The 13,171-nt window shown below is 46.3% G+C and overlaps 1 long non-coding RNA gene across 2 annotated transcripts; it reads right to left on the reverse strand.

Moving 5' to 3' along the window:
* Positions 1–10,296: 10,296 nt before the first annotated feature.
* Positions 10,297–12,388, reverse strand: LOC122453056. 2 transcript variants are annotated; one of them, XR_006272932.1, is made up of 3 exons: positions 11,150–12,388; positions 10,881–10,982; positions 10,297–10,670 (listed from the first exon to the last, which is right to left on the reverse strand). It is a non-coding gene; the product is annotated as an uncharacterized LOC122453056 (long non-coding RNA). The 2 variants fall into 2 exon arrangements; XR_006272931.1 differs by having other exon boundaries at positions 10,881–11,044.
* Positions 12,389–13,171: the final 783 nt, after the last annotated feature.

Raw genomic sequence — 13,171 nt, forward strand, 5'->3', positions numbered from 1 at the left:
ACCGTCATGGGCTTTCAGGATACCTCGTGAGTAGGTGAAACTGCCAATATTATCTCCATAAATGCTACAGACAGAGGAGGCATGATACACTTAATCACATCCCTCAAACTCCAGCACACACAGCAACTGACAGGAAGTAAGATATGCTTCAATTCAACTTTAAAGCTAGTGTCTTCTGCATGTATCTCTCTGTTTTTGAACAGAGATGGGTAATAGATACCTGTTGGGTAATCCATGCCCTGCCTTAAGAAGCTGTCTGATGATAAGAAAGTTAAATTACCCAATCTCCCTACATGGTGAGAGAAGCCATTTGGCAAGGGGAATTTTTAAGCTTATTTTGTTGTTGGTTCTCCATTTCCCTCAGACCTGGTTTTCTAGACAATTTGCCACAAGTTTGTGGTTTTTTTTTAATTATAGTCAAAGACAACTGAAATATTTGAGGCTCTTTTTATTCCACATACAAAAAACAAATAATCATTCATGTAAGTTAAAAATATCAATTCAGTAAATAGGGGGACTACTACACAAACTCATTATTTGCAAAATACAAGTCCACACAACTAAACTACCTCCCATCTTTTTTTAAATATATATCTTTAATTGGAGGAAAACTGCTTTACAATGTTGTGTTGGTTTCTGCCATACAACAATGCAAATGAGCCATATATATATATATATATATTTCCCCTCTCTCTCCTGAACCTCCTTCCCCTCTTCCCATCCCACTTCCACTTTCTTTTAAACTTTTAACTAGTTCTTTTAGCATCACATGGATGGATATTTAGATGGTTTTACCTAGCACCAATGCTCTAATTAAAATACTTAAATAAGATGTCACACTAACATGGCTTTATATTAATGTTTCTTAAACGAATACAGAAAAAATTCCATGACAGTCAATTCTCAGCTCCCCATATCCACCAACATTCACTCCATCATCACTGCTGGCCCCAAATTGCTTTACTGCAGTGGAATTATGTTATAACGTTAAATTGCTATAATTCAAGTTTCCAGACCAGAGGAAAAGCAGCCCATAGAGTTAGGTTTTCTGAGGCGAATTAGCAAATAAAAAGAAGTATGATGTAGGAGAACTAAGAGGGTGGGGAGTGAACTTTGTGGGGAAAGAAGGAAGTAATCCCCACAGGCGATTTCTAAGCCCTTTTGTCCCCCTCACCCCCAAGTGTATTCCTGGGGTTTTGTTGTTGCCGATTTAAGGGTGTTTGAAGTACTGGGAGGATGGCTGAAAGGTGATGATCACTTGGTGCAAGGCCTAAATAATCTTTTTTTTTTTAAGTCTTTATTGAATGTTACAATATTGCTTCTGTTTTATGCTTTGGTGTTTTGGCTGGAGGCATGTGGGATCTCAGCTCCCTGACCAGGTATCAAACCCGCGCCCATTCACACTGGAAAGCGAAGTATTAAGCACTGGACCGCCAGGGAAATCCCTAAAGAATCTTGAAGAGTTCAACTCAGACTCCCACTACTGCCCACTCAGTCTCTCTCCTCTGCTCCTAACAAACTCCATGCTCGGCTGGGTCCTTTCCAAATAAACAGTGACTGAAACAGGGACCAGAGCAAACGTTTCTGGAAGACAATTGCTTGTTGTAGAAAATGAGTTGTAATCAAATCAATAAAACATCAATCCTATGAGCCTCTACCTGACACAGAAATTACATTGTCCTACTGAACACTTCTTTGAAATGAGATTCCACTGCTCCCCACACCCTGCTCCACACACCCCTTCATTGAATAAAGATTCATTCAGAATTATGACGTGCCAAGTCCTCTGCCAGACACAGGCGGGAGACACAAAGATGAAATGACAGAAAGATGGGTCCCCGCCCTCAACGTGCCGAGAAGGGGGTGGTAGAGGGAAGGAGTGTAAAGTCTAACTTCTCTTTGTAGCTCTTTCTCCCCTTTAATCAAGCCCACATGTTTAACGCAGGGGAACTCAATGTAGTGAGGAGGGGAGGATTATAAAAACGTTCACTTTCATCCGACAGATATGAGAAAACAAGAACATGTTGCCATTACGCGACAACTTTATGGCTCCTAACAACGCCAGCAGGCAGTAAATCAAGGGAGGGTTGCACCGAATAGGCACCTCATGTTTGCTTGAGGAGGGAGCCCCAGGGATGCCAGCCCAGTGCCAAGCTGCCCAGGGCCCCAGACAAGACGGGGAGAAAGGCCGGTGAAGACAGGAGGCAGCCAAGGCCCCATCTACGCTCAATAAAAGCCCGCCAAGCCCCAGTCCCTCCGCAAACCTTCCTTCTCTTCTTAAGAAATGACAGAAATCAGGAAATATTACTTCGGCTTGCAGGCTTCTGTCCTGGCCTATCAAACCCACAGAGAAGTCCCAGCAAATTACTGGAAACTGCACTTTGAACTTCGCCCCTGGCAAGGAGCCCAGTCAAACAGAAATGTAAAAGTTCCTTTCCTCCGAGGGGCCCCTGCACCAGGGTGTCCCTACAGACACTCAGGAGAGCTGATTGAAACAGGTTGGAATGAGGCCCCGAGCCAGGAAAACAAGCCCTGACCAGTATGATTTCCTACTGCCTGTGTTGTTTCTCAAAAAAGTTTTTTTTGGCTTGTTCGCTTTCGTTTTGTTGGACTGCGTTACAGGCTCAGGTCCCATCGAGGAAAAGACTGGCACCGTTTTTCACAAAATGCTTAATCCTTGTTTAGTTCCAAAACAGCTCCATCAGCCCCACCAGTAAGTCTGGTAATGTGGGGGGGCAGGTAGCAAGATTGGGTGGTGGGGAAGGGGTACTGACCGGCCAGACCAGTTGCTAAGCAAATTCTCTGGGCTCCCAGGGCATCAAGAAGTAATGTGCTGGTAAACCCTGCAGGTATTTCCACCTCCGACAAGGGAGACATCTTTCACTGCCCTCTAGACTTCACAGCGGGGGCTGTCAGAGCACAAGAAGCTTCTGGAGTGCCCGGTCCCCGACTGCTGCTTCTTTAGAGAAAACCACCAAAACACTGGCCTCTTTCTAGCTCTGTTCTATTTCTAAGAAAACCAAATTTTGCACCAGCAAAGAAACTGACTCATTACAAAACTAAGAGGTCAACAAGACAGATAAAGCTGAAGGTTAAACAGCTGGAGAAACAAGCCTCTATTCCGGCTGCAGTGGGAGCTCCTTGGAGGAAGTGGTAAATTCCCCGGGGACCCATCAGCAACCTTCGAGGCGGAGGAGGGGCCACCTCTAAGGCCACTTTCTGTCAGATCAAACATTCCTCTCTCAAGCACCAAAATGGATGCAAATCACCACCAGTTAGGCCAGCACTGACCTAACTCTCCTCACGTGCAGTAATTCCAACTGCTTTCTCACAATGGGGCTTTCTCCTATGACACTTGCATTGTTTCATATGCAGAGTCTGAAGAGTGCAGTCATCTACTCTTCTGATAATGTTGTAAAGAAAACTCCCCGCAATGTGTTTTCTGAAGTCCTGTGTTCTCTCAAAAGATCTCGCAGGGATGGGTAGGACTGCTTGCTCCATCTCTAAGCCTACAGCGTCCCCTTCCCTGGCTCCCTGACCTCTGACTGACCCAGTTCTGCAATAACCAACAGTCAATGAACACTGCACTGTCCCCCCGCACCCCCCACCCACCCCCGGCGCACATGCTGCTGGTAAAATCTCCTTTATAGGGCACTCCTGGCTGGCCCTGGCATAGCCCAGGGAGGTTCCCACAGCTTCTGGACTGGGATTGTTAAAGCTGAACACTACCATTAGTTCCCACTCCTTCTACCTCCCAGGGGTTCTAGAAGTAATTTGAGAAGAACAACACACCCAGACCTCACAGAAAGCCTATAAAGATGGTGTGTACTGGTGACCTGTTCTCTCATCCATGCATTCAACACGCATTTATGATGATTCACTCTAACAAAGCGCATCTCACCATGTAGATGGCCCTCGGGCTCTGTGTCATCCTCTACAAAATGACCTGGGAGAAAAATACCTTGCACTTGGGGAAGTCGGGCCCACAGATGGCCTGACCAGTCACACCCAGCACAGGGGAGAGCCCCATGAATAAGTGGAAACAGAAGACTTGAGGTGAGATAAGAGGTCACACCTAGAGAGGAGCCCCTGGGGCCTCACAGGAGGGTGAAGCCTGCCAGTGTATGAACCCTTCATGAGAACAGGCCACAGAGGGAAAGCAGTGTCAGGAACTGAGTCTGGTGGGCATCGGGAATTAGAGCAGCCTGTCTTGAACTCAGGTATACACGAAAAGCCCCAGGAACACTTGACCAACCAGCAGACCCCTCAGCCATCCCCAGCTTACCCTCAGCAGTTCTGATCCATTTGGTCTTGTCAGATCCCAGGTGATTCTGGTGCTGCAGCTTCATAAACCACACTTTGCAAACCACCAACTTAGAGAATGACAGGAAGAAGAGTTGCGAAAGGTGAAAACAGGCATGGAAGGTAGCAAGAGACAGTCTGGAAAATGGAAGAACCAAGATGGTGGAACAGTAGTTCAGAATCTAAAGAGAAGAGAGTTTCCTAAGGCGCTGAGGGTGGGGAAAGGACATTTCATTTCAAGCTCCAGCAAGACCTGAGTATCTGTAAGACAAAGTCTCTATAAGACAAAAATAAGAACTAGGTCATTTGGGCTTACTCTGTTAAATGCTCAAATTCTGCTCAAAAATTCAATAAACAATAAGCATCCTTAAAATTGTATTATGCCAATATGATGTTTGAGTGAAAATATTCTAAAACTCAAGTTAATCCAAACTTCTTTCAGAAAAGCAGTTTCATTCAAGCAACATGGATAGTTGGCTGCCTGGAGTCATACAACTCAATCCTCAGAACCTGCATTCCATGTATACTAATAGCAAGAGGTGACCCACTTGTGACCATACACTTCTTCACGTGTTACATCAAGGACCAAAAGCATGAACATTGGTTCTAAGCCACAGAGACACAACAAGCTAGAAGAACTGAGTCTGCAAAGAAGGCCTTCATTTCCATTCAGAAATCCAAGGAACCAACGAATTTCAGTTGTGCCAAATAACATGGAAGACTAGAGCCATGTGGGTGATGACTAGCAGCTAGGGAGAGGAAAATTCAGAGCACTTCCTCACTAGATAAAGTCCCAGTGCCAAAAAGCCTTCCCTTCACTGGACCATGACTGCCTTTTGATGACGATAGAAAAAAACAACTGCCCTAGAAAGAAGGCAGTGCAAAGATCCACAAAATATAAAACGAAGGGATGAAAAACAGGAGAGAAGAGATGTCCAGGAGATCCATCTTGTGACTAATAGGATTTCCAGAAAGAGAGAACAGAGAATGTATCACAAAGAAAGTATCAAATAAATACTGCAAGAAAATGCCCCATATCCGAAGGACGCACATGAGGGCCCATTAGGGAAGCAGCACACTCAATAATATGGACTTCCCAGATGGCTCAGCGGTAAAGAATCTACCTGCCAATGCAGGAGACACAGAAGACGTGGGCTGGATCTCTGGGTCAGGAAGATCCCTGGAGGAGAAAATAGCAACCCACTCCAGTATTCTTTCCTGGGAAATCCCTTGAACAGAGGAGCCTGGTGGGCTACAGTTCACAGGGTCGAAAAGAGTCAGACATGACTGAGCACACAAAAATAAAAAGTAAGTACACTGAATAAAAGACTTACAGCAAAGCATTTCAGTGTCAAATTGAGACGATCCTAAAAGCTTCTGTAAAGAAAGAAAGGTCACAAATAAAGGACTGGTGGTCAAAATTGCTATCACACTCCTCACAACCCTAACCCAGAAGACAACACAACAATGCCTCCAAAATTGTGAAGGGAGTGATATCCAAAGTCTAGGCTTATATAACCAAGCATACTAGTAACTAACACTCTATATGACAGGCAGGCTGGGTGGATTACCCTCTCTTCTCTCATTGAGCATGCCTTTCTTAAGGCCACTAGAGACTTTGAGCAAACTCCAGGAGAAAGTGAAGGACAGGGAAGCTTGATGTGCTGCAGTTCACGGGGTTGCAAAGAGTCGGACGAAACCAAGCTATGTAAGGACAACTAGGGATCATCTGTCTCTCTTAAGAAGTTGCTTTTACCTAGGCAAGACCCACTAAGAGCTATCCCCATAAATATACCCATATTTATCCATAAATAGCCCCATATTTCTCCAGCGGATTTAAATTCTGCTGCCTGAGCTCACAACCCCTTGTCTTCATTGTTAGTTTCTCGATCACCTTTACTATTTTTTTAAATATTTACTTGATTTATTTATTTGGCTGTGCCAGATCTTAATTGCAGCATGCAATCTGCAGTTGTGGTATACGATGAATCTCTGGTTGTGGTATACAAACTCTAAGTTGTAAGATCTAGTTCCCTGACCAGGGATCCAACCTGGTCCCCCTGCATTGGGAGCACAGAGTCCTAGTCACTGGACCACTGGGGAAGTCCCACCACCTAACCTTGCTGTCTGTTCCCACTCCGCATCCCATTTGGGCCCTCATCCTCTACATTTTCAGTGTAAGCTTTTTTCCAAGACTCAGAGACGCTGCATATGGCTCTTTCCATATATTCTTCCTAAAATTCAAGGGCAGCCCCCACTGAGCCTGTGCCACCTAACAGGGGGCCTGAAACAGGGAAGGTCAGGTGGGGTCGGGTGGAGGCTCAGAACAAAAAGGCAATAAAGGCATCAACTACTAAGACATGCTTCTAGATGACAATGAAAGTTTTGTGTTTTGTCCATATATGTGCTCCCTAGGGTGGAAGAACACACGGGGATTCTAGGAGAAGCTCTTCTAAGGAGTGTGCATTTGCCCCAAACATCATTCTTGTCCTAAATCTCAGGATCCTTAGTTGTTATTTAGTCACTCTGCAACCCCAAGGACTATAGCCCACCAGGCTCCTCTGTCCATGGGCTCTCCTAGGCAAGAATACTGCTATGAATTGCCATTTCCTTCTCCAGGGGATCTTCCCGACCCAGGGGTCAAACCTGCGTCTCCTGCCTTAGCAGGCAGATTCTTTACCATCTGAGCCACTAGGGAAGCCCTTGGGATCCTTAAACCTAATGGAAAAGAACCTCTATGGAGCTCAGGTTCAGCAGAGAAGTAACCCCATTGCCTTACTCCATCATGATTAACAGAACATCCCTAAATAACAACATGTGAAGCTTAAGAAAGCATCTGAGATATTAGGATGTCTTATCTATTAGGATTTTAAAAAGCAGGTGGTCTTCATATTTACTTGGCAATGTACAATACAAATTCGCTCAAGCTCCAGACCTGGTGTACCACCAGCACCACACTCAACCTGTCCAAAATCTAATCCATGGCCTCCTTCCCTAAAACCCCCCTTCCGACTTCCTTATTCTAGTCACTGGTATCGCCAGCATCTGTTTCACATGGTTCTCACACTGGGTGTGTTCTTTGCATCCTTCCAGGTCCTCACACCCAGCTGATGAAATCCTATGAAACCTGGAGAGTCCTGTTGGCCCTCCCCTGCGTGAGCTTCTCCTTGCTCCCCATCCCACCTTCCCAGGGTCACTCCAGTTCACAGCCTCATTCCCTCCAGCTAGCTCACAGCTTCCCAGCTACTGCCCAGCTACTCTGAATCCAGGGCACAGCTCTGATCATTCTGTAGCAAGACCACACATCGGCTGCCTTCTGATATCCATTTTCCCTTCTCTCTTCATAACAGAACCCAAGCTTTCAGCTAATCACCTCCCTGTCCAGAATACAGTGTACATTTCTTAGCCTCCATGAAACCAGGTGTGGCAATGAAATTCAGTTCTGGCCAATGAGATGTAAAAAAACAGGTCATGAGGGACTGCTGAGAGGGCTGATTAAAGTGAGCTGAGAGCTGGGATGCATGCCCCTTTCCCCTTTTACTGCTCTTTCTAGCCTGCAACGCAAGCATGGTGGGTGGAGTCCAGAAGCCATCCTGGGCCATGAGGTAACTGTAAGCATGAAAACCTGCTTCACTAAAACAGAAAATCAAAACATTAGGAGAGGTCTAGGACCCTGATGCTGCATGGAGCTTGCATGCCTGCCCCAAACTGTCCATCTCCAAAGCCTCTTATATAAGGAAGTAACTCTTCTGTGCTTGTGTATCAGTCGTTCAGTCATGTCTGACTCTTTGAGACCCCATGGACTGTAGCCCACCAGGCTCCTCTGTCCATGGGATTCTCCAGGCAAGAATACTGGAGTGGAGCAGCCATTCCCTTCTCCAGGGGATTGTCCCAACCAGGGATCAAACCCCAATCTCCTACACTGCAGGCAGATTCTTTACCGTCTGAGCCACCAGGGAAGTCCAGCTACTATTTTTCAGGCCTCTGTTACTCAAGCTCCATGCAAAACAAAACTGACAAAATTTTGCTCTGAAAAATCATTGGTGGCCCCCAAATTCTAATGAAGCAACATCCAGCCTCCTTGGCCAAGCACCCATGGAAATCCCAAATCTGAAGTGAAACTTCATTTCCAATCTTGTCTTCCAACTTCTTTCCTTCATGCAGCTTATAATCTAGCGAAACTAAACAGCTGTGATTCCCAAGGAGCATGGCCTTTACCAAGGGCCTTCAAGAGAATCGTAGAACATTAGAGCTGAAGACCTCAGCAAATCTCCAGAGCAGTGGGTTCATAACAGCTGTTATCCATGAGTCTCTATTTGCATTTTCCTTTCACACAACTCCAATAATATATAAGAAAAAAGCAGAGCTGCTCTGATTTGAAAACCACTGGCCTGGTCCAAGCTTTTATGTTTTTAAAGGTGAGGAAACTGAGGCGCATATGGATGGGAGTGGGTATGACGGGTCCCAGGCTGGCTAGTCACTAGTCCAAAACTAGAACCCAGATTTCCGGACATGTACTCTGCTCTTTTCATTGTTGTTGTTTAGTCACTAAGTCATGTCTGACTCTTTGCAACCCCATGGATTGCAGCCCACCAGGCTCTTCTGTCCATGGTATTTCCCAGGCAAGAATACTGGAGTGGGTAGCCATTCCCTTCTCCAGGGGATCTTCCCCACCCAGGGATCGAACCTGAGTCTCCTAAATTGGCAGACGAGTTCTTTACCACTGAGCCACCGGGTAGGCCCAAGATCCTCAATAAAAGCAAAACTAAGTGTACCAAGTTTTCAGATACCTATTATTTCTGGTTAAAGGAAGAAGGAATTATACTAACCAAGGATTTCCGGGCCTTCTCAATCCCCATTGACTGGGCTGGAGGATCAATCTGGAATTTTCTGAACATCATGTTTCCACTCAGACCCATGCCCAAGGGAGCTACTGTAATGAACCCAGTGCCCAGAGATGTGGGATTACATACCAGGCCAAAGGATGTGGCTCCCCATGATACTCATAAAATCCCATTGGCCAGGGTTTTATACTATTAAAAATTATCAGGATGTTGGCTTTCCTGAGAAAACCACATTCTGTTCAGTCCTTTACTCATCATGAGTGGCAAATTGAGTTGAATATGCTATACTGAGTCTACCTGACGGTGTTTAAGGAAGGTCACTGCTCCACATAAAACAGAGAGGGAAGGAATCATTCAAAGTCAGAGGAAGGAACCCAAGACATCACCAAGTCCCACCGCACTGAGGTGAAGTTCTGCTTCGCATGCTTTGTACATTTATTTGTTTTGAATTAGGTCCCTTCTCTCTATTTGGATAATATAATCACAGGGGACTCAGACATATGTATAAGGTTAATGTTACCTAGGGGAAAATGAACCGGACTGTGATTGTTGAGCAGGAAAAGATAGAGGAAAGAGAAGAAACACAAGAGTGTGAAAGGTCCCAAAGGGCACTGGTGGCTAAAAAGTTACCTCGGGGCACATTTCCTGCTCTCCAGAGAGAGAGGGCAAGGACAGCCTCCGAACCAGAGGGGAGAGGATGAGGTCAAAGACACTGACCGCTCATCATCACTGGAGGTTCAACAGACTTGGCCTGCACAAGTAGCTCCCTCCCCTGAAGCAGGCCAGACCTGATGCACACAGCCTGACTGCGCATGCCCTGTGACCTGGGCTCTGGATAAAACCTCTGTAAAATGGGGATGATATTACAGTACCTATTGGATGGGGTGTTTTGAGGAATAAAAGAAAGGCCACACAGAAACTGGTACCTGGTTAGTACTCAGTAAGTGTTAGCTATTGTCACGTTTTACACTCAGGTATATCCCCAGCTCCCCAGCGAAACCATAAATACCTTAAAAGCAGAGACCATGCCCTTACTTCCGGGCTGCACACAGAATCCACACTTAGACGCACTCAGTGTTGGTTGATTGATTAATGGGCACTGGAAGAAGAGGCCAAGCTCATTAGATTACATGTGACAGCACGTTCCTTCCAGAAACTCTCCAGCAGCCCTTCATTTGGGGAGAAAGCAGCAAATCCCAGGGCCTTTTAAAAAATATCAAAGTATCCCCTATTCCCTCCTGTTTTGCAGATCAAAGAGAGCTGTCAAGGGCAAGCTGGGGACGGCGGAGGCAGGGGAAATGACGGAGGGACGCTTCCCAGCCGAGGCCTGCAGCTCGGGCTCCTGCCAGGGCGCGCAGCCCTGCTCCCGCGCGCACCTCTGCGTCCAGACTTGTGCGGCGGCTCCTGTGCAGCCTGTCCGGGCTCTCCTCCCGGAGATCGCGCTGCTTTTGTCTGCAGCTCGGTTCACGCCAGAAAACACCACAGCCGGCCGGGCCTGTTCAGGGGTCACGATCAAAGGGCAGGCTGTCGGAGGCAAGAAGCAAGTACCCCTTTTTAGGATGCCTACGTCCTTGAGATTCAGGTTCAAATCAGCACTCGGGGCTCACCTGTCCCCTAGTTTGGGGCACCCGGGCGCCTTCCCCAGGCGGCAGGCGCGGTCACGTGGCCGCCTTCCCAGCAGTGGGGGGGGGGGGGGGGCCGCCCCCCCCCCTGCCGTCTGGGGAATCGGGTTACCTGGAATGTCAGGCCCGCTTCTCCCGGTCTGGGCGGAGGCCGGAAGGGCTGGGGTGCGGGGAGTGGAGGACGGTGGGGAGACTGGGTGGAGAAACCAGAAACCTGGGAGGAGGGAACACGTCTCCTTTTATTTTTTAGGGCACCCGTGATGCAGGCGCCTGTGGCTGGGGAAGAAAGATGACAGTTACCTTTGTTTGTCTTGAGACAAAGAGAGAAAGGGGGTGCCCCCCCGCCCCACGTGCTCCTGCAAATACAAGTGAGATGCTTACCCGAAGTTGTACTGGATGGGGACCGAAGACGATGGCAACCACGCCGGGATGGAGAAAATCACACGGGTAATTGTGTAAGCGATGGCTAGTGAGGATGCCTGTGTCATAGGCAGATTATGGAAAGCACACCTGGGTGCTGCAAAGCCCGGGAGTGAAAAATTGGTTTTATGGAGCCATTGAGTGAGCAATAGGACGACGGTTTTCTGTTGTGTCAGCACAACAGAATACCATTCCAGGTATTGTGCGACGTCTTCGCGGAGTCCCACGTTCACACCAGAGTATGTGCCAACCATACGGGTCTTATGAATACCCCCGCGATTTTTTCCTTAAGAGGATGCCATTTCCCTCTAGTCTGCAGTATTTGAGGAAATCAGACTCTCCCCGACCAGTGCCTCCATCACTATCTTCTGAGCTTCCGGTCAGCAATCTGGAAGTTTACCCTCTAGGAAGGCAGACACCTCCACAGGGAAAATGAGACACCTTCAAGATTAAAACAACTAGAAAAGGGAGGGAAAAAATCAGATACTGTCCTCTCTGCCATGGCCTCATACCTTGAGGAGTTCAAAGGTTTTCCAAGCCTGCGGCACTTGACAATTATAATTACACAGTAAAATACCTAAGGTTAATGAATAACCTCTAAAGGAAGTTACTTCACATAATGACAGCAATTTCTCTGAACTAAATGTTAATAATAAGGCCTGTAATACTGTGAGAAGGAAATGGTGGCAATTGGCAAATGGGACTCTGTTGCTTGGTAACAAGACCTGAGGTATGAACATTCTCTTTACCTCACGGGAAAGCGGTGGGTGGAAAGCCTGCAGCCTCAGCCTGAACAGTTGGAAAGGCAGGCAGCTTTATGAAGCCACCGGCTGTCCAGCGGTCCATAAAGTGGAAGCATGTGTGGCTGATCACTGTTAGCAGAGAGAAGTTTGATGAGGAATAATTCCCTAAGAATTACTTAGCAGCGCGGTAAAGGAAATGGGGTGTAATCTGTAAAGAGACTTGAGGGCAACCTAGTTCACATTACCTGGTACAAATCACTGCTCACAAATAGAACATTTCAGCAAAATCCACCCAAGAGCTAAATCTTCTCCCCTGCCTTTCTGCTTCTGTTTCTTCCAGCAGAGACATACACTTTGATCCTCTTGTTTTATTTTGTTTTGCTTTGTTTGTTTTGGTTTTTTCCCTGTTTTGGAGCAACTCTGGCATTTGAGAGATGAATTAGGAAAGGAATGCAATTAAGTCAACCCAAGAGTGCAAGGTTCCTCGTGGAAGAAAACTTTACACATTTGAACTGCAGGCGTACCTTTCCTTGGGTAATTATTGGCAGTCTGAATTGAAAGATCCTAGAGACAACTTCTTCCAGCTGGTCATTAATCAACAGGAAATGGCCTCCAACAAGGTCATTATTACCTTAAACCATTACATGCAGTGTATGCAGCATGAGCTATGCAGTGCGGCTGAGATAAGACTAGAAGGTTTAAACCTCTGTTTGTTTTATGACTTCCTGGACAACTTTTAAAAATAACAGCGTTCTGGGGTCCCACATCTGGATGTTGCTAGAGTAGGTCTAGGATAGTACCTGAGAATTTATACTAAATTCTCCATGGTACTCAGAACAACTGCCAAGTGTGAGAACCACTGTTTTATGTTAGGAGTAGTTTCTGGCTGGACAAAAGATAAAAAGTGAGACTGAACACTTTTTGCACTAGGAATTTAATACAGTTCAGTTATTTCCCTAAGAGAAATTGATCTACATGTTTTTTTTTTATTTTTAAGAAAACTAAAGGCATTCATTCTATTCAATAAATGCATGGTTTCATCATTTCATTTTTTAGTATTAAAAACATTTTAGAACAGATTATGTGTGTGTGTATGTGTGTGTGTGTGTGTTAGTTGCTCAGTCATGTCTGACTCTTTGCGACCCCATGGACTGTAGCCTACCAGGCTCCTCTGTCCATGAAATTCTCTAAGCAAGAATACTGGAGTGAGTAACCAGCCATTCCCTTCTCCAGGGGATCT

Source organism: Cervus canadensis, chromosome 1, assembly GCF_019320065.1.
Source record: "Cervus canadensis isolate Bull #8, Minnesota chromosome 1, ASM1932006v1, whole genome shotgun sequence".
Lineage (NCBI taxonomy): Eukaryota > Metazoa > Chordata > Mammalia > Artiodactyla > Cervidae > Cervus > Cervus canadensis.